Source organism: Manduca sexta, chromosome 17 (assembly GCF_014839805.1).
Source record: "Manduca sexta isolate Smith_Timp_Sample1 chromosome 17, JHU_Msex_v1.0, whole genome shotgun sequence".
Classification (NCBI taxonomy): domain Eukaryota; kingdom Metazoa; phylum Arthropoda; class Insecta; order Lepidoptera; family Sphingidae; genus Manduca; species Manduca sexta.
This window is the reverse complement of record NC_051131.1, coordinates 5,914,811-5,942,265: the sequence shown is the minus strand read 5'-3', so window position 1 is coordinate 5,942,265 and position 27,455 is coordinate 5,914,811. Positions and strand designations below refer to the sequence as shown.

At 33.7% G+C, this 27,455-nt stretch overlaps 1 protein-coding gene across 3 annotated transcripts in view; it reads left to right on the top strand.

The window, feature by feature from the left end:
- Positions 1-333: 333 nt before the first annotated feature.
- LOC115454133 (Ca(2+)/calmodulin-responsive adenylate cyclase) overlaps positions 334-27,455 on the top strand; it is an 85,781-nt gene continuing 58,659 nt past the window's right edge. For all 3 annotated transcript variants that reach the window (XM_037439725.1, XM_037439724.1, XM_030182873.2), the window contains exon 1: positions 334-626. The gene's annotated coding sequence lies outside the window, so the exon portion shown is untranslated. The remainder of the gene's footprint in view (positions 627-27,455) is intronic.

Here is a 27,455-nt window from a genome sequence, read left to right as displayed (position 1 = left end):
CGAATTTAGAAATGTATGTAAGTATTTTCGATATGTTTAAAAATAATATTAATATTAAAATGCACTTTATTGAAGCTATGTATTTTCATAACGAAACCTCTTATAAAAGCTCACAATTATATTATCATTTTCGTAAAAAATATTTCAAGATTTTAATAAAATTACACTTTAAAATATTGTCTACGGAAACATTTTTAATTCATTGTTTCCATTCATTCTTTTAGTATAACACTGCTAATTTGAGAAGTCGCGTATTGTTTGTGCGTCGCACGCCGCGCCGCACTACCGCCCCGCCTTCCGCGATGCTACCCGACCGACCAGACAAACGGCGCGCGCCCGCCACCCCGCCAGTCATCGAGCGGCAGTCTTGGAAGATACTGTACGGAGTAGTGATAGAATTTATTATGCGTTTAAACTGACATGCGTGCTTTACTTATAATATCGTGAATAAAAACAAACGAAAGAATTGGATTTCAGTGACAGAACATCATAACAGTGCAGTGTAAACACACAAATAGGTTATTCCGTTTGTTTTAACCGTTTGGTGCAGTGTTTATGTTCGGTGCGCAGCGGCCGTTCCGTCCGGCGTGCTACAGGGACGTCGCCCTCGAGGATTCCTAATAGAGGTAAGTCAAATAATAATTTAAATTTAAGTAGCTTGTATTTAAATATGCAAACAACGACTGCGTGCATATCATCAGACATGTGGATTGTGAAAAACGGCAAACGATGATTTATGAGTTACCGAAAGCCGGTTCCTGGACCAGAGACAACATGACACATTACGAGGATGCGTTGTAATAAATCCGGTTACGATCTTGTAACTTGTTGCCATTATACCTAATTCTTATGCCTACAAACATAACTTATTCTTCAAGGATCTTGTTTGTTTACCACAACAGAGCTATACACAGCCGATTTATAAAAATATATAATACCTATATAATGATTTACGTACTCAAAAAACATGTAAAATAGTACCTTGCTATCAATGTTATATTATTTAAGGTACCTGTTTATACCGTTTTACGGTACTCCAGTTTATTATATTTGCTTGCTTAATAAAATGTTTTATCGAGAAAGTACCTACCTACTCTATTTTGTCACGGCCTTGGGTAAGTACTAAGGTAATATATATTTAAGGTACCTACTTAAATATGTATTTTAATTTGATCAAAAGCAAAGTAGGTATTCAGATGAAATTCAATTCTAAGAGCAAGGATAGAGATCAACCACAAAAAAATAAGACACGAATTGAGAATAAATAATCTTTTGGAAATCTGCTATTAAAGCAAAATATGCACTGACATCGTTAACAGAATCCATGGTGTTATAAATTTGATTAAAACCTGACAATGGAATAAGAAGTTACGAAATGTCCCCACTGGAGACAGTAGTCAGCACCCTCATGTCTGGTTGGAATCGGGTTATATGGACGCTTCGCCACTGATACCTTTCCTATGAAGCTAGAGGAACTTACCAATCTTTTGGACCGTGCTGAAGAAATGTAAGCAAGATATCGTAGGATAATAAGATATACCCCGTGTGACAGCTATTGCTTTCCGAGTCTAAAGGGATAACATACAGTGTTCTAGGCCTGATGAGGTAAATTATATCAAGGCAGCTATATCTTATTGAGGAAGGTTATGCACATGCGCGATCAATTGATCATGGAACATTTCGAACGTTTTTCAAAATATAAGAGAGGATACCAGGTGTTACAGTATCCTAGTATCCTAGGGTACTGTAACACCTGGTATCCTGGTATCCTGGTATCATTGCCATTTTTAACAGGTTTCCAAAGTGTTGGACGATTTTTCTACGAAAAATATATTGCGACTATAATTTATATTTCCGAGTATTAAATACGCCTATTCTTCATAGAATGCGTTGTTACAACATTTTTTAAGCAAATTATAATTAATATCAAAGAATACTTAAAAATAGATTTTGGCAACAAAATATCTTATGAACAAAAAATACATCCACAATCCACAGACGAATTTTTCGTTCGTAGCCTGTGTAATAATTGCATGTAAGGGGTCAGCGTTAAAAGTAGCCGGGACCTGGTTACTGGATTTATAGGCGAAATGGTAAACATCACCAATTCTTCATAAAAATTATACATTTGCGTTAGGGTTGTCAAAAATAACGGAATGACATTTTTATTTAATTAAAATGTTTTAATGACCTTAAAATCACCGGAATAATCTAAAATAAAATCGATTTGAAGTGATCTTGCTTCAACTAAAAAAATAAACAAAATTACAATGAATCCGTGTTTTGAATTTTCTTGTACGTAAGCATACAAAACAAAATTATTAGTTCTCTTTGATAGGCAAATGTTACACAAAGTTAATAATTGAACAAAGGAAAAGTTAATACACTTGTAATGATTCCATCGTATTTGTAAGTAGATTCTTACTATACAACATCTAATTGACGACCCTAAGAGAATTGTCAAAAAAGCCATCACTTATTGTCATTAATGAATTGTAACTTTACCATCATCTTATATTATGTCAAAGCACCTAGATTTCTTATTACACCTACCAGTAAAATTCCTTTATACCTGCTTCAAGAACCACCAATTAAGACCATATTTTATCGCCCAAATTAAACTTTATTAACATGTAAATATTAACGTTTCTCTACAAATACTAGGGTACCTATTAACCCAATTAAAACAACCCGAGATAATTAAGATGCAATTATCAAATTCTTAGAGATTAACTTATTTTATGTGCGACCGTTCGTTGGCTGGAGCGTAACCTAGTTTCAGAGGTCGCGGTGTTCATCTGAGTTCACCTGAAATGCTCAGCGGGAGTTACTCGCTTGACCACACCTCTGAGATCACCCGCGAGATTCTATGATCGTTGATGCACGTACCGCTCATATGTCGCTTTTCTTTTGTTTATCTCTTAAATACGCTCTACGCTCATATGTCGCTTTTCTTTTATTTATCGCTTAAATATTATGATTTCGGAGTCTTACAAATGAATATTTTATATCAGCGATCGACTTGATCAGTGTTTTATTGCTGTGATTCAAATTATTGTTTAGAGAAAGCGGTTAAACCATGACGAAAGCACTGATTAATAATGTTTATAATTGGCAAGAGTGTCATGAATATTCAATGATTGTTAGTTAGTTTAGCGAATAGTAACTATCAGATGTGATGTAGATTGTTACACTGAAATGCTGGGGTTTATTTACTCCCTTGCCCTTTAGTAGGGTGGAGTTCACAAAGTTCTAAAAAAGGTATTATTTGATAATTAATGTGGGTATATATTAATTTATAAGAAGTTAAGCTCACGAATACATATATAAGATGTGTTTAATTACAAGTGTACATTTTCTTATTAAATTTGTTGAATGATAACATGTAGTCGTCACCAGGACTCTCATCCTGTCAATTGCAGATCGTAAAAAATGATGTATAACTACTGCAGGTCTGTCTGCCAGTACGTGGTCTTGCAACAATCCTTATGAGCGTCATTCGCTTTTCCAGATGGTTCTTTAGTTATGTGATTTTATTCATATCCTTCCTTGGATAAGTAATTTACGTACAACATACTTAAAAGCTATTGTTTCACAACATGTCTTTTACTAAGGGAGATTAATAAGTCATTAAAAATTAGCAATACATACATAATTGCCATATTATTACCTCAAAATATTTTATTTTATAAATATTATTTGCGAAGGAATGGGCAGAAACCTTACGTCATCACCTTTTTGCACGCGAGAGGAGAATGTGTCGTTGTTTTTTATGATTTGTCTATTGCCGGAGAATATGAGGTGTGCGGACTCTACGCACCACACATGCCCTAATTGACACTCGGGGTACGGTGAGCGATCGTAGAGCGGAGCATCACGCCCCGATGACTCCGCCGCCCTTCACCGACCATTGCTTTATCTCATCAGTCTATTACAGAAACAGTAAATAGTAATCCACTTAATGATATTTAAAACCTTACATATGCATTTTTAAACACGTTGAAAATTGGTTCACGTTCCTAGAGAATAAATATAAATCGTAAAATTGGTGCATACAACACTAGAGTTAGTAAAAGAAAGGATTTTTTTACCTTAGGAAACATTGTATTCTAACTTGTTCATTGCTTAAAAAATCACGAAATTGATTAAAAGCATTGTTATAAAGATATCCATGATCGCCAAAGAATTATACTTAGTAAGCAAAGTTGGTTTTATCTATGAAATTGATCCTTTTTGCAATGAGAATAATAGTTTATAACATTCATGTTATATCATTATATAAATGGAGGTAGTTGAGTCGAGATGAACATTTATATATATAAACTATTGTTTTCAAAAACATGTCCTATTTATTTAGAGCGTATGTACTTTTCCTGTCGGCCTTAATTGTAATTGCCGTCCAGATTTAACAATGTTAGCATTTCAAATTAGTTTATGGATTTCCTAGTTACGTTAACTGCAACGACGTGGTTTATGAACAAAGTTTTGCCTTTTGGTAATTGAGTGAAACTGTAATCAATGCAATGCTAGACGATAGTAAAAAGCAAGATTTATTTTCTAATTGACAACATAATGAAATAAAACCTTATTTTAACTGCAGCGATTAGCGAAAAAGAGTAATATTTGTGGATTTTAGGTAAGGTTATAGGCTAAACTTTACTTGCCGACTTTACTCACATTGAATGATCTAAATAACCCATCTCCAATAACCAGGTATGTACCAATACATAGGTTCGAAGTGGAAATTCTAATATTCCGTGGTAAAATACGACTAAAACTCCCGCACGATTGGTTGCAATCGCCGTGAGCCGAAGAGCCGTTTTTGAGGCACGTTTATTGCCGTGCACCGGGCTGCCGCATCCGGCCCGTAAAATGTTGAGTGTTTTGCTTTGGTTCTCCGGGAAACCTATATTAGATCCTGCGTGCCAACTCTGCGTTTTCGAAGTTCATCTGAGTGATGTTGAAATTAAGTATAAAATTAGCCAATTGGTAAGGATCAACTGCCTCGAGGATCAATTTAGAAAAGATTAAGAAAAATATATTAGTTTTGTTCTTATTTTTAAAGACTTATGTTTATTTATGAAACGCAAAGCTTTATTACACGCAGGTGGACTGTGACGTTTTGATTGTTGCATTCCAATAGTATTTACGAAATTGAAGACGTTGGTGTAATCCTTGACATCAATGATACGCGACCTCTATTAATTGATTGACTTTTATTCATAGCTGAGAAGAACGACTTTAGTTTAACATTAAATAAAACACAAATTGGAATTTTAAATACATTTCGTCCTTTTTCTATCAGTAGCACTTATAGTTTTTTTACTTTACGAAAAATACCCTTTCTTGGTTATTTCATCGCTATTCATGCTATAATGCGTTGTATGTGTTTATAGTGCAAAATATGACATCTGTTACTACATGAATACTTGATGCAAAACCAATTATATTGTTTGTTGCTCGCTGCGGTAATAGAAATTTCGGTGACGTCAAATAATGGTAAAACATTATGTGACATGGTTGTAGTTTGTGGTGAAAAACAATTTTAGCGCTATTTAAAATTGATTTAAATAGTAGCTATAAACCAATCCATCATTTCTTATTGCTATAATTGTTGTTCGACAACGAGGACTTTATTTATTTATAAGTCAATATTAAAATGAATAAAGTCTAAAACACATTTCTCATAAAAACATAAAAAGCCTTCTTCATACATAATGATCCTCAGTCAGGCTCTTTTCTTTGGACGCCGCAGCAAATATTTCCAACATACATTTACCCTTGAGTGTTTGACATGAAATTGAATTGAAACCGACAATAAAACGTGGGATTAAGAACGCGAAAGGCAAATGCAAAGCAAAAATATTTTTGTGTTTTTATTTCGTCATGAACAGACACGCTGAAATACGAAACAGCTTATTTTGTAAGAAAGTCAATTTAGAACGGAAGCTACGATAGACCGACCACGTTCATTATTGAGTCCATAATGGTTACCGGATGTCTTATAATTGTCAAGGGAAATATTTGATTGTATTTCGTATCTTTATTTGATATTGATACCAAAACAGAAATGGAGTTATTGCTCACCTCGATTGGTTTGGCGTAATTGTATCCTTGATCCGCATGGATGAAATTAATGCACTCAAAACGCTTAAAAATCGATAATCAAAAATATTTTTAACGATACAACTTCCTTTAATGGAAGCATTCCGAAATGTAGCCGCTTGATTTGTTTTATTTGTATTCAGCTGGTATTGTTAATGTATTTGGGCCTTGATCGAATTCTGAATTGTATAAAAGTTACCTACCGAAGACGTTATGGATACAGTTTCGAGACTTTCTGGAATGTTCGGTCTTAAAGAATTTTTCGTCTCATTAGTTTTCTTATGGAAGCTGACGGATGGCGGAGTGATAGAGAGCATGACAAATTGAAGTGACACTGCATTACCATCTTTATATAAAGTTATATTGAAATCCGAACAGTTTTTTATTAAATTCATTGAATAATTCATATTATTTTATAAGACAATCCAAATCTAGATTTTCTTCCGATACTATTTTGACCGTTTTAATAACTAACCCAAACTCAACATATCGTAGTTAGCGAAGTTTATTTCGACACTGGAACCATTGAATTAAAAATCTACGTAATAACATAGTAATTATTTTATTAACAGTTGTAACTGTTTTGAAATCATCTGCTCGCAACCACCACATATAATAGAATCCAATTTTAGTATCAGCCATTAAAACTAGCTAAAACTAAGAGCTAGAGGAATCCATTAACTAAAAGCAATTGCGCCAATGGCAGATGACTTGCAATGCAACACCAAACTGCTTTATCGTTGATCTTCTGAGAAACAGAAGCATTGATACGATGATAGAAATGGTCCATTCGCTACAAAAAATATTATCTACATACTGTATTACCGTAGAGAAATAGATGGCTTTTTACCATTGTTTAGAGAGTATGTTTTCTAAGTAATGATTTGCAAGTTTTGTCATTTCAGTTGAGACAATGTCAAAGGCGTGGCTGTGTTAAAATTAAGTCTATTTTTATTCATTGTGTAGACATTATACAACCTTATTATTATTCCCGGTTTAATGTTATTACAGGAGTCTTATTCTCTATCCCGCACGTTATTTTGACAGTGCATAACAAGCACGTAACACAACGCGTCATGTTTAGGACTATAGAAATTTGACTTACAGAATACCATTCCACGCACATTTCTCGGAGATAACATGACACGGCCGCGTTACGCGTTTCACTATCATACAGAATCAGGGCCCTGATTTGTTCATTGAAACTAAAACTAATAATCCAATCTCGGCAATATGACATCAGGACGTTCAATGATAAAATGAGTCACTTATGCTTACTGAGTCTGGGGCCAATAAAAATATAATATGCGCGTGCCGCGGAGATAAAGGATTGCAAATAGCATTTTATTAGCGACGGTTTCGCGCAGAAATCTCCGCTCGAGATACTCGTATTGACAAAATGCAGCGAGAATTCTACAATCAAATTGAAATAAATATTTAAAGTCAAAGGTAATTTATATTTTTGTAACCACATTATAAAGAAGACGTTACATATTATTAACATTAAGCCAATATATTAGGCGTAAGTTAATTTAACACCGAAAGTCAAATTGTATAGATATAGAGAATACAATGTATATTGTATAGATTTAATCCATAATTATAACAACCTGACATAAAATTATTGATGAATAATGTATTTCAGAATTGAGCGTAAGCTGTGATATCATACAAACACATATTATCAAAAAATACTCTAACATTCATTTCAAATAGAAATTCGAGAATGTAATTATTACAATGTAGATTATATTTTAACACCAAATTTAAACTGGATACCAGAAATAAAAACAATAGACACCTATTCGTTTGTATGATGCATTTTGTTTATAGGCCTGCGAAGTTAGACTAAAGATTTAATAAGATGATCCTGTTTAAAGATTGATGTTTAAACTGTGGTATTAGGTTAATGGTTCTACCACTTTATTACGTTCAAAATTAGGAATATATTTCTTGGAATTATATCATTTATATGCGGATTGTATTTCGCAATGCGGTATCGTTAGTGACTAAGATAAGTTTAGTGGTGTAACGTGTACTACATGATTCATACCAAGAGTACCAATACTTTGATATATAACTTTTCAGTCTTAGTCTCACTACCCTACTCACTACCATCAGTCTATTGTATAACTCAATCTTCAATATTATTAAAATCATCAATTGATTGGTTTCGAAATTAGAAATATCACTTATAGGAATGAGTTATTTCACTTTAAAGTTTAAGCTCATGCTCATGGCTTTTTTGTAGCATTCCTTTACTTTTTGTTTTTTAAGATTTTTCATATTCGGGATAATTAATGAAACTGGGCATTCCATATGTCACTTTAAGGAACAATTTAGCTGAAGAGGTTTTAATCTCAGTAAAAACGTCTTAACGATGATAAACACGCTTGTTCGATTACGCGGTGTCTTAAATTGAATTATTTCTTGTGTTTGGCTCAGTTCGGTACTTATTGGGTTCAAGGCTGCTTTGCTTTCTGCTAATGAACATCTTTCTTAGATGTAGTCTCAGTATATAATAGCAAAGTTTCCTATATTGTCATACTAGTTATGGTCGCGGTTTCACCCGCGTGAAGTAGTTTTCGGGGATAATTTTTTTTCCGACTTACTTTGTATGTATCGTTATATTATTCTGGGAATAAATACAATTCGTCCCCTTAGCAGCTTACTTTTGAAAATGTTATCAATTACACTGTTAATTTTACTGCTTAATCTATCTTATTTATAGGGAAAATGAAAACCGATTTTACTTTGGAATGCATAGTGGGACTTATTAAAAGTTTTGGACTTACATTTAAAGTTTTCTGGGTTAGTTTTCAGGGACAAAAATATAATACATAAGTTCTGTTAACCTGTATCACAATATCGAGTGTAATGACTCGTTAAAATAGTTTCGCCTTACAGGGTATTTTATTTGTATTACATATACCTTGATATTTGTAACTTGCTTCTACGAAAAAAGGAATCGTGAGGAGATCCAGAATAATACCTGAGAGTTCTTCATAGTTTTTGGGCTTATTTAAAGCCAATCAACCAGCGTTAGCCTAGCGTGGACAACGGACTTACAACTTTCTTAATCGCTGAAGAGATCCGAACCTGCGATTACTTGACGTGATTTTTTTATCAGGTAACCGTCTTTTTAGTTTATTGTGCTTTAAATTATCAAAGTGAGCTGATGACTAATGCAACATTATTCGCTTGCAAAACACGTTAAGAATAATAATTTTATAGCTATCTTAGATTGTATCAAGGACAAATGTTTTGTAAGAAGTTTTAATAAACGCTGCAAAGAGACCACAAAGAGACAATCGGCGCGTAAGATGGTAAGTGCTCTGTCTGTAGATATTGCAGCAAACGGGCCGTTGATAGTTTGTTGTCTGCTTTGTGAAACCCTTTCGACTATATCTTTCGTTCAATTTTATTGTTATGAGAATCTTTTGTAGGCTTAGATATTAGATTTCAATCACTGCGAAGATTCTATAGAAACGGAAATACGAAAATTTGTGATTTTATATTTTATTGTCCTGCATTTAAAACATTGAGTAGTTATGAACTACTAGTTTGAATGTACATTCCCAGTATAATTATTCGTCGGAAATATTTTAGCTACATTTATTAAAAGAATGTAATGTGCTCATGTGTGCTGTATACATAATATATTAAATATATTATTAAATAAGTGTAAGAAAGAGCTGTATAAAATTTTAAACTTCGAGATCTTTTGCTGTCTGTTTTTCAGTCAATGCTAAGAATTTAAGTAAATCGTTGTCAGAAAATATTAGCTGACCTATACTTATAATATTTATAAGTACGGCATTTTATCATAAACAAATTACAAGCATAAGTACATCAGATTGGATTAAACGTAAAATTATTAAAATACGTAATATCAATATTTTATAACGCAATATTTTTCCGGGAAATAAAAGCAAAGTAAAATATTGGTAATGACAAAAGTGACTGATCTCCGTCTATTACATTTGTGAATAGCTCATTGAGCCTTTTAAGGACGGGAGTGCTCGGTGATAGGTTTGTAGGGATTCTTTATTTATATTGGAATTCCGGAAAAATACCATCACGTGATTTATTTGTTAAATAAAAAGTAAACGAGTATTATTTAAATTCTAAACCAAGAAGCAGTAAATAAAAATGTTAACCAAGTTTTGTTAATTTTTTGCGTAATCTGACTACTTTGAGATTTTTAGCATTTTTCCGGGTAGATTATTAGAGATTATGTTAGTTTCCTAGAAATCGCTTTTGTGTTGTGTAACCTCTGTGTCACATCTGTGCCCATTAGTCACGGAATATAGAGGATAATAAATACATAAATTATTCTAAAAATTAGGTACTTGAACGTTAAAGAAATTCTATCTCATAATTATTCAGTAAAGGATAATTACTTCGCAAGTGATCGCAAACGATCGGCATTAATATTTTCGTAAAAGTTCTACCGCCACAACTACGAATATGTATATATGTATGTATGTCACCTAAATCGCGCGTGTACGCAAAACAAGTATAACATATTTAATCGCATGATTGATAACGTAGTTAAAGCTCACTCGAGGCAATATTATTGACAGGTGTGATAACATTCGTGTACATAATCCGTTTAACAAGCCCGTTGATAACCGACGTGCGACCGCTGGTAATTAATACGCTTGGACGACTTCTGTTACGCACCACTTGTCTCTTTATGATGCTTTTTTGTTTGTATTAGATTTATAATTGCCTATGTTTTGAATGCTTTTAACAATCGAACAGTGTTTGAAATAATAAAGTGGTTCGAGCATTTGTTATTGATTGTATCTGAAGTATTGGATTGGTCATAACTCGGTAACTCGTACGCAACCTGTCAAATTTGTAATATATTTTGTTTTATTAGCACTATAAAGATAATATTTGATTTTATATTGCACAAATATTAATTTTGTAATGTTTTGGAATAACTCTATAACTTGTACAGACTGGACAAAAATCTTTAGGTGTTCAAAAGTGATGGGCGAGACGTAGGGTGTCAGCCACGTGGAGTCGAGAGGAGTACAAGGTCCTTTGATAATAACTTCAGGTAGTGTAGTATCTATTCGAGGCATATTTCAATATTTTCGATAGTTTTAGAAATAACAAAAACATTATTAACTAGTACCACGTTTTGCAGTACACGTGACTCTGATTTGTGCATGAATTATGTTTTTTGGGATTGACAATATTTTCATTTGATTGTATAACAATGTATATATTTTTTCTCTATATATTATAATATAGAACATAAACCATGTCAACATAAAATATTTTGCTGTTTATAGTAATTCGAACTGTCTTATAATGCGACATATCGACTTCGATATTTATTTGTTTTAATTCGGAGTTGCGCAAACAGAGGACTTTATGTTAATCTAAAAAAATATCTTCTTAATGGCTCATTTAGTAATTTATTACCCTATGTTATCAAACATTACGTAATTAAGGCGATGAATATTCCATGTCGAAGACCATTTTATTAAGCTTGTCAAATAAAACTCGTCGCGCCGGCCACAGCTTGTAATAAAAACATTCAGTATCGACAGACAAGATTCCTTTACGTAAACCTCTGATAACAGAGATCAACGCTCTGTTGTTTCACTTTGATAATATTGACGCAATATATTTTAGCTTCTGAATTTTTATTAAAATACGTGAACCTTAGAGTATTCTCAGACTTCTCCTCAAAAGACAAACTTAAAATACGACAGTATACTGTTATTCATTGTCTTTGCATATATCATGCACTTTAAGTATTAGGCTGAATTGTACTAACTGCCGCTATATTTTTATCAATACGTTGCAGTTAGTAATAACCACGGTGGGCGCCAATATTTGGTCCTATCGACCCGCGATGGTACTATCGTGTCTTCCCAATTACGACTTACGTGAAGATAGCGTAAAGTTCGCAATCTTCAAGCACTTACGGTAAGATTGTGCTGTGTAAACTAAGATTGCACTTCGCGAACTAAACTTAGATATTTGTCTGGAGAGGAAATGGTAGGGTACGATTTTTTTTACAATTTAAAGCAACTTCGCAGACAAAACATGTTTTTGTAATTGATTTAAAAATAAATTAACGAATAAACATTTTAATTACGCATAAAGACTTAGACAGTGTAACTTTTGTATTTATGAATTATATTTACGAACACGCAGAAATTCCGTTTTCCAGTAACGCCTTGTCGTCGAGAATACACGCCCTTGACAGTGATGGCACTGATTTCCTCTGTGATTGAGTAATAGCCAAAGATAACACAGTAATGCCACGTCCACCATGTCACAGGGAACTAATTGCATTTCTGTTTCATGTTTGACTGTATTTTTAAACAACAAGACGAAGTTTTTTTTGGAAACGTGTGTAAAATACGTTAGTATTATTTAAAGAATACATCGTTTTTTTGTATATAGGTATTATAAGGTCATTTTTTTATGGTTCCAATTAAGTATGCAAAGTGTGTTTGATTGGAAATAATAATTTGTCGACGTGTCTAGTATTAAAAGAAACCTTGAAGGACAATGTATGATCTTAGTCGAGTTACACTTGCTTTATTTCTTATTTGAAGAAGGGTGTAGCGAGCTAGCTGGAAAGTAAGGGTGCCTAGAGCTGATCTATAAAAACTTTCTAGTTTTCTATTTTCGTGCCAAAATATATTATGTTTGTGCTCATTTCGCGTTATTGTAATAGTACTTATAGTTCTGCCAGATATTATGTCTGATATGCGTAGGCTTTTATGAGCATGCAAAGGAGAATGCCCATTTTTGTATGAAAGTTGGGCTACGCTTGCGTCTGTACAAAACCTTCACTAAACTATAGTTAATATATCCTAATTCTTATACAAATTGAAAACAATTGGATATTCGATGGGAGTTCGAAGTAATCAGAATTTTTATAACGCAGTTATTTTGAGGTTAAGTATGGACTGCAATAATGTACGGCAGAAAGTAACTACGTGCCTAATTAAGTTCAATATTGCAGAACCTACTTGTTATTGCTATAAGCAATTATTGGACATTCTTTTCACCTAGCTTTAATTGCCATCATAAGAAACTGATAGGTACTAACATATCTGATAAGACGAAACTCCAATAAAACTTAAAAAGATACTATGAGGGAATATTAGTTTTTCCACGGAGCATATTATGTTATCTGACCTTTTGTGTACTCATATATTTTTCTGACTTACGACTTATTCTATTACATGGATTACCTAATCTTTAATTCCACCTACCATTATCTCACTCCAATATGGCGTCAACACATATTGTAGAATAGATTCAGATTAGTTTTTATGACCGGCCTATGCCTGACGCCAACCCTCTTTGGAGGATTCCAATCCCAGGCAACTCATGTTAGAAATACCGAGATAAAATGTTGCTTGGCCTGGAAATTGAACCCAGGAACTCACTTCACAGCCTGATTACGCTAATAGTTAATTATCATAGGGAAAGAAAAATAAAACGAGAAATACGAAATCGGATGCATATTTTTATATAGATGTATATTTTTATTAGAGGTATATATTCTTGGCATCCTAAAATAAAAACAAGAATTTGATATAGCTGCAGCACGTTTATATATACTCCTGAAGTGAGTGCATGACTTCTTGCAGCGCTGGTCGGGTCATGTCATGTTGTTGTCTGTGAACCTCTCTATTAGCTGATCTCCAACAGGCAGCACAAACTAATTCCCCTTGAAATCTAAAATATAATGTAAAAGTTGATTAAACATGTTCAGATTATTATTATTGTAAAACTGTTTTCTTTAACTTTGGCAAGATGTTTCCCACATTGTGGTTATGTTCATAATAATCTACAAAACTTATAAACTGGACAGCTCGTCCAAGAAATATACGTGTCGTTGCTGTGGCACCGCAAAGGTGCAGTTAATACACCGCCGGGATATGCCGTCTCGATTAACTGTCCTGGGTCTAGGTTCTAGACGACATTGTGTTGCTAACTAAAAGCCTTCCGTCTCAAAGTTCGAAACACACACTATACACGTTGTTTTTTAACAGAGGATTTCTCGACTCAACATTAAAATACATAAGAAAAACACTCCGATCTTGAATAAGATAAATATTATAATATTTTAATGATTTAACATTCAAACAAATCTGAAATGTCAAAATGTCATTAATTTCAGTTGCCAGTGGAATAAAAATCTCTACCCATATATTCATAATTTAAAAATAAAGTCCAGACATGTTTTAGCTGACTTTAGTATTTCTGTCAATGCAAGTCGCCTCTTGTTTGTTTTTGGAACGATTAATATTTTCTCTTTTTTTCCAGCTATTTGGTCATAATTATTAAGTATAATATATTATTTTATAACAATATATTTGAGATTTGAGATATTTGAGATGAATAATATATTGTTATAAAATAATATACATATATTAAAAATTCAAGTACAAGCCCATTTTTTGGACATATTTACTTTTTTATTCCATTTAAGATGGGAATTTGTTATAAATTGGTATTATTTCGCCATATTGGCAGTAAATTATCGGATGTTTCATTTGCAACAATTAAACAACTTTTTTTTTCATATCTTTTAAACCCCCATTCGCTTATGACTGAAATAAATACAAATAAAGTAATAATTAAAATGATGATTTCTTGTGGATATTTGGTTGAGACGCATGACTGACGCAAGATAGCCTGGTTTTGGGCATTGTCCTTTATATTCTTAATTTATAAGGTCAGGTGGGGCAAGTGCGCCGACGGGGTAAGTGCACCTGCCCTAAAAAAATCGAAAACTATTGATGTTATACAATTATCGCAATCTTATATCTATGCTTCTAACTGAAATGCAGTTCCACTAAAAAACACAAATGGCTCTGTTCATTTTAATACGATTTATTCGCCATTTTATTTTAAGTGTCATTTAGACCTGTAAACAGAGATGACCCCGTGAAAGATAACATCAAATATTTCAAGATATTTAACATATTTCTGTAAACCAGTAAGGTTAGTACATAGTTTAAACCTTTTATTTTAACTTCCTGCCCGAATTTTATCTGTATATACTAAAATAAAGGTTTTTTAGCAATGCGAAAAAATGCACCTCAAAATTGTCGAGTAGGGCAAGTGCGCCACAGTTAATAGTCGTATGGCGCACTTACCCCTAAACCATATATTACCAACCTTTTTTGAGAATAAGTTTTACTAATATGACTTATTATTATTATTATTAAAATGTAACAGCATCATTTTTTGTACTCAAGGTATTTTGTTTTGAGCCGACTTAAATAAAAAGGTATATTAGTTAATTCGTCGGATATTTGTTTGTTTTAAATGGTTCGTTTTTACAAAAGAAGAAATGAGAAATGTTATAAGGTCAAATTCTAAGTTTTTGAGTTATAATGCATTCAAAAATGTTAATTCCTACATAATTATATGTTTTTTTTAGTTTCTAGAAATAAAATGGATTTCGTATTAAAGCTACCATTTCTTTATAACAACATATCCGCAAATAAAACTCTAATATTAATACCTAAATATAGCAAAAAAAAAATTGGTAAAATGTTTTGAAGCCCTGGTTTACAAATATATGGCGCACTTGCCCCGAATTTGATTTGACAGCCATAGTTTGTTACAACATTGAGTTATAAAAAATTATCCAAGAGCAATGCGGGTAAAACTTATTTTTCTATGGACTAAAATGATTGTTTTCTTTATAATGTTTAATATTGACGTTTTTTTTTACACAGGCGCACTTACCCCATTTCCGGAGGCAAGTGCGCCTACTACCATCTTTTTTTACTTTAAGCAAAATATTATTAAATTATTGTCTGATTTCCTTGAATGGCTATAGATCGTTATCACAAAATACCAAATATTCTTAAATTAATAAAATTACATTCTTAAGTCAGCACAAAAACAAATTATTTTGCATTGAATCCAGCTATGATAATTTTATAGCGCACTTACCCCGACTGACCGTATTCCTTTTGCATTTTTTTTTATTACCATCATATTTTTGTGTTTTTAACTTGATCATGTCTTAAGTAATAATTATGTTGTTTAAACTTTTGCGCAAATCACCATTTAAAAATTAATTGTTCGTGCATGGTGCGATATAAGCCTATACGCATCAGACTTCCTTAACATGTTCCAAAACTTCCTACTTTTAATTATAGTTTGGTATACAATTTTATGCCGAAAGCCAAGGTTCATTAGGATTATTTCGGTTCGGACTACGTTAGCGCAAACATTTTTTCATAGTTTTATTGATCATAAAAATAATTAATTTGAATGCAACCTGTTCAGATTGTAACACATAAATCTTTGTTGAAGCCAATAAGCAATAAAGGTGTAATTTGATAAATATAATTAACGCATATTACCGTGTAATCAGTTATTTACAAGTTTATTACATCTAATTGGCAGTTGTAGCTAATACGCTAAGTAGTAAGATAATAAGGATCGGGACTTAAATGTGTTTTAGGTTATTTTTTAGACTTAAAGTACTGCACATAAATAAAATTGAATTTTAATTAATTTTAAATGATCAGATAGTAGGATGCTTAGTCTATCTATTTGTCTACTTCTCTTTCTGTAAAAACGTACGCTTTGTTGGTATAATAAATGTATATTTTATATTAAGAACACCTCTTACATATTTGTTATCTCATATTATTTCCGTAAAGAAATCAAAGTTTTTTACGTATTAAAGCATGTTTTAGGTTTACATATTGAAAGTACCACTTGTGAAATTTGCATCGAAAAGTTATCATACCAGAGATCAGCGATGTTGTATTTTAGTTCGGAGGCAGCGGTTTTCATACAAGTGAAAAATAATTCCAAAATTAACAAGTTTCACTCAAGATCTCGCGTTGGAATAATTACGAGGCGAAATTTGTAGTAATTTCATAAAGCCCTCCGAATTAGCATGGACACATATTTATATACTAAGCGATTAAATCAAGGCAGGTACGTCTCGTCATTAAATTATATTTGAAGACGGAAACATGGTATAAGTGTGTTGTGAATAGCACAACAATTTATTAATGTTTCGAGGTGACGGTCTATTTTCGTTTGACCAACGTCTGACCGCTCATGATGACAGATACGCGGCTGATTTGAAATTTTAGCGTTTGTTTGCTAAATCATAAGGAATCGTGTCAACAAGGAATGTGGGCCAAAAATTGATTATTTTTAAAATTGGACTCTGTAACTAACAATTTGAAAATATATAAATACGATAATTTGAACGACTGAGAGGTCATTTGGAACGGCGCGTTTTTGATTAAGGTCCATTATAAAAATTAGAAGCATGCAATCATCGGTTAAAATAAATCGTTGTCAGAGTTTTAGTTTGGTATTAACGCGTCAGAAGAAGCTTAATAATTAATTAGATCATTCACACTAGAATAAACCAAAATAACAAATCTTATCCAATTCAAAGAATGAGTGTTTTGGCATCCGTCTGTCTAATAAACATCAATTAATTTAACTCGTATCTAAAAAACAGAGCAACACAGTTTTAATGTTTAGTCTTGCAAAATAATCTGACTTGTGTTTTTTAACATCATTTATTATATCCTTCGAATATCCTTGGAAAGCAAGGGGTTAAATTCATAAAAAACGAATTATGTTTTGCGTAAACAAATAAATGTATGAATACTAAAGCCTTTTTTAAACAAAATAAAACAGCCACACTTAAGGCTCGCCCGTGTAACTGCATTTAAACAACTCTAGAGAATCTACTATGGTACTTTTCCTGTTGATAAAAACGGTATTTCAAAGCTACGGACGACGTGCCTGAGACCAACTTTTTATCGCAACATCTAAGTTTTCACTGTAGGTACCCGCGCTAGTCTATGTACAGACAATTTTGAACAAAAATATTTTATATATATTATCATTTTGTATTGTATGTACATTGTTTTACCACCGCGATGAATTCTCTTCACTATAGTATGGCATGTGTTAAATTGACTCTTGTTTTTAACAAAGTCGCTCTATATACTTAATGTCTTTTATTTTAAATATTTCTAATGATAGTTGAGTATTGTTCTTAAAATAATATAGTTTGCGACAGAAGAAAAGTTGAAAGCCTATGAGTCATTACTCGTAAGTCGCATGATATATGAATAGCTAATGGCTGATGTGTACCAAGGGTGTGTATAATGATTCTTTTTGTATGCAAACACCGGAAAAGCATGACGAACTTGTTTCAGACTACTATATCATAATATTTGCATTTACGCCGTGTACGTAATGTGCAACATGATTTTCTCGCTCATTTAGACCATGCATATGTAAAAGTATGAACTTCCAGATGGCGGTTTTCTGCGCTGCTTACGATATGGAGGGCTTTAGGAACGGGTTAAAAGGATTTTACAGACATACGAGGCACTAACCCTCGTGTATTGCATATGTTCTTAGTCGAGTCGACTTTTGATTCGACTTAACTCACTCGTGCAATCCGATTATTCGTCTGTTTACTCGTTCTAACGACGCAGGCGTAGTTTTAAGATAATCTCTCTTTTAAAAACAGTTTATAAATATGAAAATCGTCACTAGTATTAATAACAAAAATATTACGAACGTAGCACTAAAATAAAATAGCATGTTTATTGCGCTCAAATTAGTTTAATGTGTGATATTTTGAAAGTTCTGCTATTTACTTTAGTCCATAAATTATCGTAAATAGGTTATTTCAAATTTGACTGTATTTATATAAGCAGTATTTTACACAGAATTTGAATAGTTTAACATTAAAAACACGATTACAAAAGTCTTTACATTAAACATAACAAAAGCGGTTCCAGACTTTGTGTACAGCGCTGACGTTGTACAGCTCTCGCCTGACACCAATTACTCCCCATTAAAAAAATAATCCAGAACCCAGCTTACACTTGAATTGTTGCTTTTGCTTCAATCAGAAATATTCCGCAGTTAAAACTTGATATTTTTAATACTCTGTACATAAAACAGGAATAATTAAATAAATTGGCGTTGCAAAGCTAATTAAGGATAATTATGAGAAAAACATTGTATGTTTATTAAGCTATTAAATATTATCGTGACAACATAACACAGAGTCGTAAAAGCGCCTCGGACGGAGACTTAGCACATGATTATTAAACATTGTCAAAAGATTTAAAATATAATAGCCCAACGTACTAACAAATAATTCTTAAAAAATATTATTTAATCGTTAATTACAAATTATCTTGATTATTTCCTCAGGGAATGAATCATAGAGATTAACACCAACTTCATTTACCATTAGACGAGATTGCATTTCAAGAATTATAAATTACGATCGTGCGTTACCGCATAACACATTAGTCGTAAATGTCGCTTGTAGGTTTATGTTAATATTTGTTAACTTGTTCACAATCTGTGACATCGGTTTTAAGTCGATAAATATCGTAGTGCATTGTGACGCGTTGCAAATTCACTATTAGTCTTAAACCACGTGATTATTCATAAGACCATATGCATGGAAATTGCAATTTGTCAAGGTGGATAATGAACTTCCTTTGTGGCACGAGGCATACTTAGAAAACTGATCGTTAGGGAGTTAATGAACAGCTTAATTAGTGCCATGAGTTGGATTTGTTTAGGCGACTAGTTACTGCGAAGATAGACTGTGTTAGCTAATATTAGGTTCTTATTCATTTTGTTATGGTTCCCACCGTTTATGTGATTTCGCCAATGTCGAATACGAATTACGCTGTCTAGAGACTTGCTCAAGACTCGTTTATCAGACTATAGAATTTAGGCCCAATAGTAACCTCGCTACCTGCGTGGAGTTTAAAATTATATTACTCAAAAATAATTGCTCAAAGGGAGGAACTTGAAGTTTTATGTAAGTAAATCACTTCAGGACGCAGTATGTGGCTTCTTATCAAGGAATTTACTTAATCCAGCCTTAATATGTTCTTAATGCCATCGAACCGTGTATAATAAGGCCAGAGAGTACTTCCTGTCCAAGGGAAGGGAGGTTGGTGCCAAAAAAATAGGTTAGAGACACGATCTGATTGTTGCTATGGTAACGACTAGATAGGAAGGTGGGCCGGGGGTGAGTGTCGACATGACCTTTCCTTCAGGTAACGTGTGTATCCGTGACCAAAGAAAGAACATTCCTAAGTAGATACTACAATAATATCATTTGTCTTGGCGACAGGCTTGCAAATTATAAAGCGCTTTTATACACTGGAAAACTTTCCATCGATTACATTGACATTCAATAGAGCGGGCGCACAAAGAGCTCATTGTGTTTGGTCAGTAATTGTGTCTATTACAGTATTAATATTAGCCATAATACGATTACTGTGATGTTCACGGCTCGAGCGCGCTTTTTAACGTTGATAACGCTGTAAACATAATGTTATCGCCAGTTTACCTCCGAATATTATTTACAAAATAATAGCTTTAACGTATCCCGCAATACTTATAGCGTCTTGTCTTGCTGTGTTTAGCATTTCGTTCGATACAAGTTAAAATATTATACAGAACTATCAGATGTGCGACCATTTCTAGTAATCGAGCGTCGGACATAGTATTTCGTTTTCCGATTTTGTTTCAGTCGATAGCCAATACTCATATATTTTTATGTCAGCCGGCCTGATGTAAAAACAAAACCAAATCCTAACATGTTTGAAGTGGGGAATAGCGCCGACCCCACTAAAAATGATCTATTTTTTTTTATTGTAAAATCATGCAAAGTGGTAATGTGATTACTTACTGGATCAATATTATAAAAATCAACATCAAAGTTATATATACAGAACGTGGAATATGCTTACTCTTGTTTATCGACATAGTGCAAGCGAAAAGTCGGGCAAGGTCAGTGCGGGGTGATTATTTCGTTTGACAGCTTCGGCTGACGTACCTCAGCATGAACATTATGAATTATTCCCTCGAGTAAGACATAGGACTGACAACGGCAGATGTGTGGCAACCATACGTGTTATTGTTGTAGTGTATTTAATAATAATAATATTCACTAGTCTCATACATTGTCTTGACAATTTTTGTGGGCCATTTAAACTATTGTTTCGGTGCATCGAACTCATGGCCTTTCGTTTCGCAGAGCTTGAGGTTCGACTCACACTGGCGCAAAGTTGAAGCGTCGTGACGCGTTATGTTTTTTGCCTTCAGTATATTCATCTCTATTTTCCCATTATTAAGGTACAAATTTGTATTATGCAAACATGGAATCGCGCGTCCGCACCAGAGTGCCGAAATGCGTTTAGCTTCAGAGCAGTTTTAGATATAAGAACAATTATAATATGATCCATATCAATCATTGTATACAGTCGAGCATAAGCGCCATTCACTTTTGTTCAAAATGCTCTGAACGGGTCCAGCACTGTGATCCGGGCGTGCTAACGCGAGCGTCGCGTCGTTGCGCGACGACGCGCGTCGCCATGTGATGTAGCTTAAATCAGGACACGGCGCGATGTTTCGACTCTGCACCAGTGTGAGTTAAGCCTTACTCACCTATTGCGCCACGGAGGTATGAAACAGAAAATCAAAAAGATTTTACAGCACAAAATTGTTTCTTTTTAATTACGTGTTGCCATATTTTATCGAGCGCTTTAATTAAATACCACAGTTTACATTACTTTATTTTTGATATTTACAAAAATATTGTACCAACATAAAATACGTTATCATTTGACAGGTAATTCTTACACAGCTAGGATCATGGCAAGAGCACAAGGAAATCGGAAGGAACAAATTACATGTCCTTGTTTCGGGTTACTGGAATACGAAACGACGTATTAGTTATTCAGTCAGCGTATCGCGACAACCGTCTAAAGAAACTTGATAAAATTAGCGATTCCACTTGCGTATTCGGCTATCCTTTGCTAGCGAATGACAGTTCCTCATAACGATTTTACATTTACACTTAAAAGGTTTCTGTTTACATGAAAGCACGATGTTTTGTCTTGTTTAAGTGTTGCGAGCTTGTTGGCTTGTTTCACAAGTAAGTGCGTAAAGTTTTCAAGTACATTATTATAGATAATAAGGAAAATTGACTGTTGAAAATAAATAACAATTGTTACAAATTGCTTTCTGTGTATCGTTCTAAGTTTCCAATATTAATATATCATACTTTCTATATAATTAATAATCTTAACACTTATTGATATACATATATATTTACATATTATAACACTGCATTAGCTGATAATATAAAAAGTATACAACTGTGCACGCGGTTATCTTAAAATGATGATGGAAGATTCATGCCTTTAGGGCACCAAGCCGTCGGACACGCGGCTGACAGCTAGTATTTCCTTCTCTATTGAATATTTACGCCACATTGTTTAAAAGTTGTTTATTTCTTAGATTATATTTTGTGTATAGAGTGCACACAATGTCAGATATATTGACAAATCGTTCGTCTCAATTTCTTAAACTTAACGGTTTCATGCTCAATTTATATACCATTTAGAACCATAAAGTTATCACAGTCATTATTCATTAATCATTTTGAAGCTGTATTTTAAATAACACACTAAATTACGTTCTGAAGTGGTCGAAACTGCGGGTGGTATTCGCGCAAAATGTTGAATCTCGTATAGCATTAGAATTTTGCTACTAACTCTCATTGAACATTTGGTGTGATTATCGGTGAGGACTTATAAGGAATATCTAGGTATAGTCTTTTATGCTTATTTAGTTTTTAAAATCTGCAATTTGTCTAGTTGTAGTAAATGTGGTTAAACACGCACATAAACAAGACGTATGAGACACTACTGGACAAGCACGATATAAATTTTGCTCTCAATTAACATAACGTCGACGTGACGATTTTTATAAATCGAGGTGGTCTTTGGTAAGATATCTCTTTATAATTCTTATATTTTGTTTTTAACATAAATTTTCTAATAATATAAGTACCTAAATTTGTTATTGTCTCATATTTGTAGGCTTGGTAGATTTCGTGTGCGTTAATATTTGTAAAGTACGAATGCTTTACAAATAACAATTATGAGCCAAAGCTTTTACCGACTGAAGTTCAGACAAGAGCGGTGGGCTATCGCGGCCGGCGCGGTGGCAGTAGGCGCCGCGGCGCTTGACGTTTCGTTTAGTTGCGGCGTCGGGTTTATTGACCCGTCGACCGTGACCCCCTCCCACCGCACCCCACTTCACTATGTTCAAAACGAACAAGACGTTCTTCTAGTCCATGTTAAAAATATCCATTTAAAAATAATAAAGTTCAAACAAATATTGGTCGCGCCAATCTGCGCTTGTGTGCGCTAGAATAATTTTCGTGTGAGCTCATAATTTGCTGATGACATAAGCGTCGATAACGCCCACCCCGCATAAATGATCGTTCCTTTATAACATTATGAGAATAGGTGCTGTATAACAGATGGTAGAGGGTTCGAATCCTGCGTGTCCGGCAAATATTCGTTACTTGTATATGTGTTGAAGTTTACGAGTCATACACTGTGTTATGGGATAAGAAACAATGTATCATGTAATGGGGTCAGGAGTTCATGAGTGTTAGCGCTCGTGGTGTATTATTATTATTATTATTCATTTATGAATCCGAAACATATTGTGATTTTAAGTAGTACTGCGGCGCTAACCGTTTTCCAATTTAAACTTGCAATTAGTTCGTGCTAACCGCTGCGGTCAACGATTAACGATTGGTTATGAAACGCGTGCTAACAATATAAACAACATAACGTTATTCCGAGTGTTCACAATAGGTCGACGCTAAATGCCAGCTTGTTGAGGGCGATAACGTCTTTTGATCGTTCGTACAAACAAGGAAACTTGATTATTAATAAAAAAGCATCAAACGATCTCACCGTTTACAGAAAACGTGTACGTTTCGTTGGATATAAAGAAATGTATTTTATTGGTATGCCTACGTCCCAGTTTATCTTCAATTTTGCTACACGGAATGGTAGCTTTATTACATTTTTGTATGTTATGTGATCGTTTACTCCGAAATCATGTAATATAGCCTTTATTACTTGTAAGGATTGCAAATTAAATTACATTCACATATACTTTTAGTGTTTCAAACATTTTGTGCAAAATTACATCAGTTAAGTAGTACATAATATAATATTTATTTAAATATTTCTGAAATTTCAAAACCATTGGGTTTCAAATACAAGTGTACGGAATATAAAATTTTAAAGTGCACTTCAAGCATTTCTCGCAGTTTCGACGAAGCTTTTATTTCTATTATCAATTCAACTCACTATGACTGCATTATGAGCATTTCTAGTTTTAAACACCTGGAAGATTTCAAAGTAATCTGCATTTAAGTACATATGTGTTGTAAATATGACAAGAATTCGTAGAATTTCGATTTCACGTGACACTTGTTTATGGTACGTTTATTTATTTATTTGTTTAATGGCTTATAGAAGTTATAGACCATTTAGATTGATGTGTAATGTGTATGCTTTGATTACATAAATGTAAATTCAACTATTTTGCATTTTAAATGATATTTCTGGGATTGGATTAACGATATGACGATAGATTTGTAGTATACCCATTACATATGACGATAGGAGCACACATCTTAATTTAATATTTAAATCGAAATTTAATTACTTATCCTGTTTTTTTTTTGTTTTTTATTTGTGCCAGTAACTTTTCTTTATTAAATTTGTACTCTGTAGGGGCTACAGAGTACAAATTTAATAAAGAAAAGTTACTTACTACTTAATAGATGTTTTGAATTATCATTGTTTTTTTTTCAATGATTTTAATGTAGTATAGTCCTCCTTCTGATACAGCGTATACAAAGATTGTAAAACTGCGTGCGGCATAAGAATTAAGAATTACTAACCCGTTAAAAAAACCCATCATATAACTCAACAGCGCTACGTGAAGCACATACGTAGTGTGTTTGTAAATACCGATTTACTACAATATTTAAATATAAACACACGGACTATTTGTTTACGCGGTTTATTTATTACTCAAACTTTGGATATCGGTAATCATAAATTAAAACTTGTTTGAGCTTGTCAAATTTGACGACAATAATCATTTATAATGTTGTCATCACCTGAAACGAAATTGAATGTATTTTGTATTGATATTAACTATTTTTTACTAATGATCTTGCGAGTTATCTTTAGTGAAATTGCATTTACTTCTAATGTTGGTTTTTACTTCGGGTAAGGGTCAGTTCTTGGATATAACACATCCTATAGCAGGACTATGTGGCTTTATTCAATCAAATTCAATAGATAATTAAAATAAGAAACATTTGTCACTCAACTGATGTAAAAAAAAAATTAAAATTTTTGTTTTGGATTTATATTAAAGTAAAAGTTTTCGGAGCCATTCGGTGAAGCATTGTAGTGAATGTAGGTCAAGCTTTGCTTACCCCCGGGATGGACGGCAGTGTGTAGTTGGCCTCATGCTGCCGTAGACGCCGAGGGCGTCCTTCGGTGCGCGGGGGCTTCTGAGCCCCCTCGCCCCGCATAGGAGACGGGCCGCAAGGCGGCACCGCGCAGGGGCGGCTGCGGTCGTAGACTTGGACACTTCAATGTCAGAGGAAGCCCGCAGCCGTCCCCAATGCGCCGAAGAGGGCCACCGCGGAGTTTTAGCTGGTAGGCCGTATATAGGTTAAGTTGTATATAGGGTTAGGGACTCGGCCCGGCGGTCGCCCGAAGGTCACCATCAAATCCGGGCGACTCAACGCCGGGCCGTAAGACACGGTTACCCCAGCATAATCGTTCAGTCGCCCCCCACGAAGGCTGGGCGGTAGTAATGAGGCACTTACTCCGCGAAACCAAAAAAAAAAAAGGTCAAGCTTTGCTCAGAAATGTTAAGTAAACACAGTTTTAGATGGTTCAAGCTTTGAAATCAATACTCAATAAAATCCAAGGAAGATAGCTACTATTTAAGTTTGCTTTGGTATTGGATGTCTAAGTGTCTAATCGTTGACAAAAAAACAATTTACGATGCTCATGTTATTATTATAACTTTGGCATTAATCGATGTGGATTCATTGACCTGGCCTTTAAGAAACACAATTCACCTTCCATCGAAATTCGGAGAGCAGCAACCATATTTCATTGGCGTGGCGTCTGGTGAGCTAAGTTAAGCCGTCAGTTCTGATTGTTGTCTGAGCGCAGTAGCCGTTAAACCAAGTTAGAAGCCTGCACTTCCAGACGGCTTGAGAATGAAATCCATCTTGCAATACTGACAGCGTTACCAACGGCCTAGAAAGTAATACCTATATAGGTATGTCAGGGGTGACGTCATAGTGCTATATGAAAGGCAACGAAATTAAATAAGTAAAATTAAAGTTCTATTTAATAATTAACAATAATCCATTTTAAATTAACATTTAAACATTAACCTTTTACAATAAACTCTATTGGCCATCTCTTCCGGATGTGGTTGGGATGGAAGAGTGTGCTTGCCACGGCAGTAAGGGTGAGATTGATAATTTTTAAATGCGTTGTTTACCACTATTTTCGTTTAAATTTATTTCAAGAAACTTCAAGGTTGCACAACTGTCGCAAATACCATGCACGTTGCCAGTATTATAGAAAAGGAAAAAGAACAAGGAAAGAGTAAAGCATCTGGAAATATTACTCATTATGCGTGTCGCAACAAACTGGCACTACACGTAAATTATTTGTGACACAATGATACTATCCTGGTCGTACTAAACTGTATAATTATAATAAATAAACGTTGAAATTTCATTGTATATGCTCATTCTGCGTGGCCGTGTTACCCTTGTCAGTTGTGGCCATCTCTCAGTATTATACGGGACAGAAGGCTATATATGTTTTATAAAAAGGTTATAAATAAACCAGGCAAAGATAAAAACTCAATATGATATTGAGTATACATTAAAGCTTAGTTTAAGTTAGTTTAGTTCAAAAAAGCATTAATTTTTATCATGTGTTATCACCAAGCTATTTAACGTAAAGGACATAAATACTTTAATCTCTGCCTGAATGTAGATTTTTCCTACTTTAACTTGAATTAGAAGGAAACGACGTTTGTACGCATTGCATGAAGTGAACTGACAATAAATAAGCTCTACCTAGTGAGTGGAAATGTGATTTTTTGGATTGGCCATCTCCTGTACGGTTATTTCATTCGGTTTTAGACATTCGTATTTCGAATCAGTTCGAAGTTCAATATTGACTTATTTTCTATTATTAATCTTCCAACCACAGAAAACAATATTCATCATTCGTTATTTTATAATGCTTGTCAAGATTGATTATATACTAATAACGTTCTATCAATTATAGTTGTGTTGATAGCAGAGACGGTCTCAATATATATGATTTTAGTGGAGAAATGATACGTTAGAAGTAGCACGATCGTTTATGCTATTATCG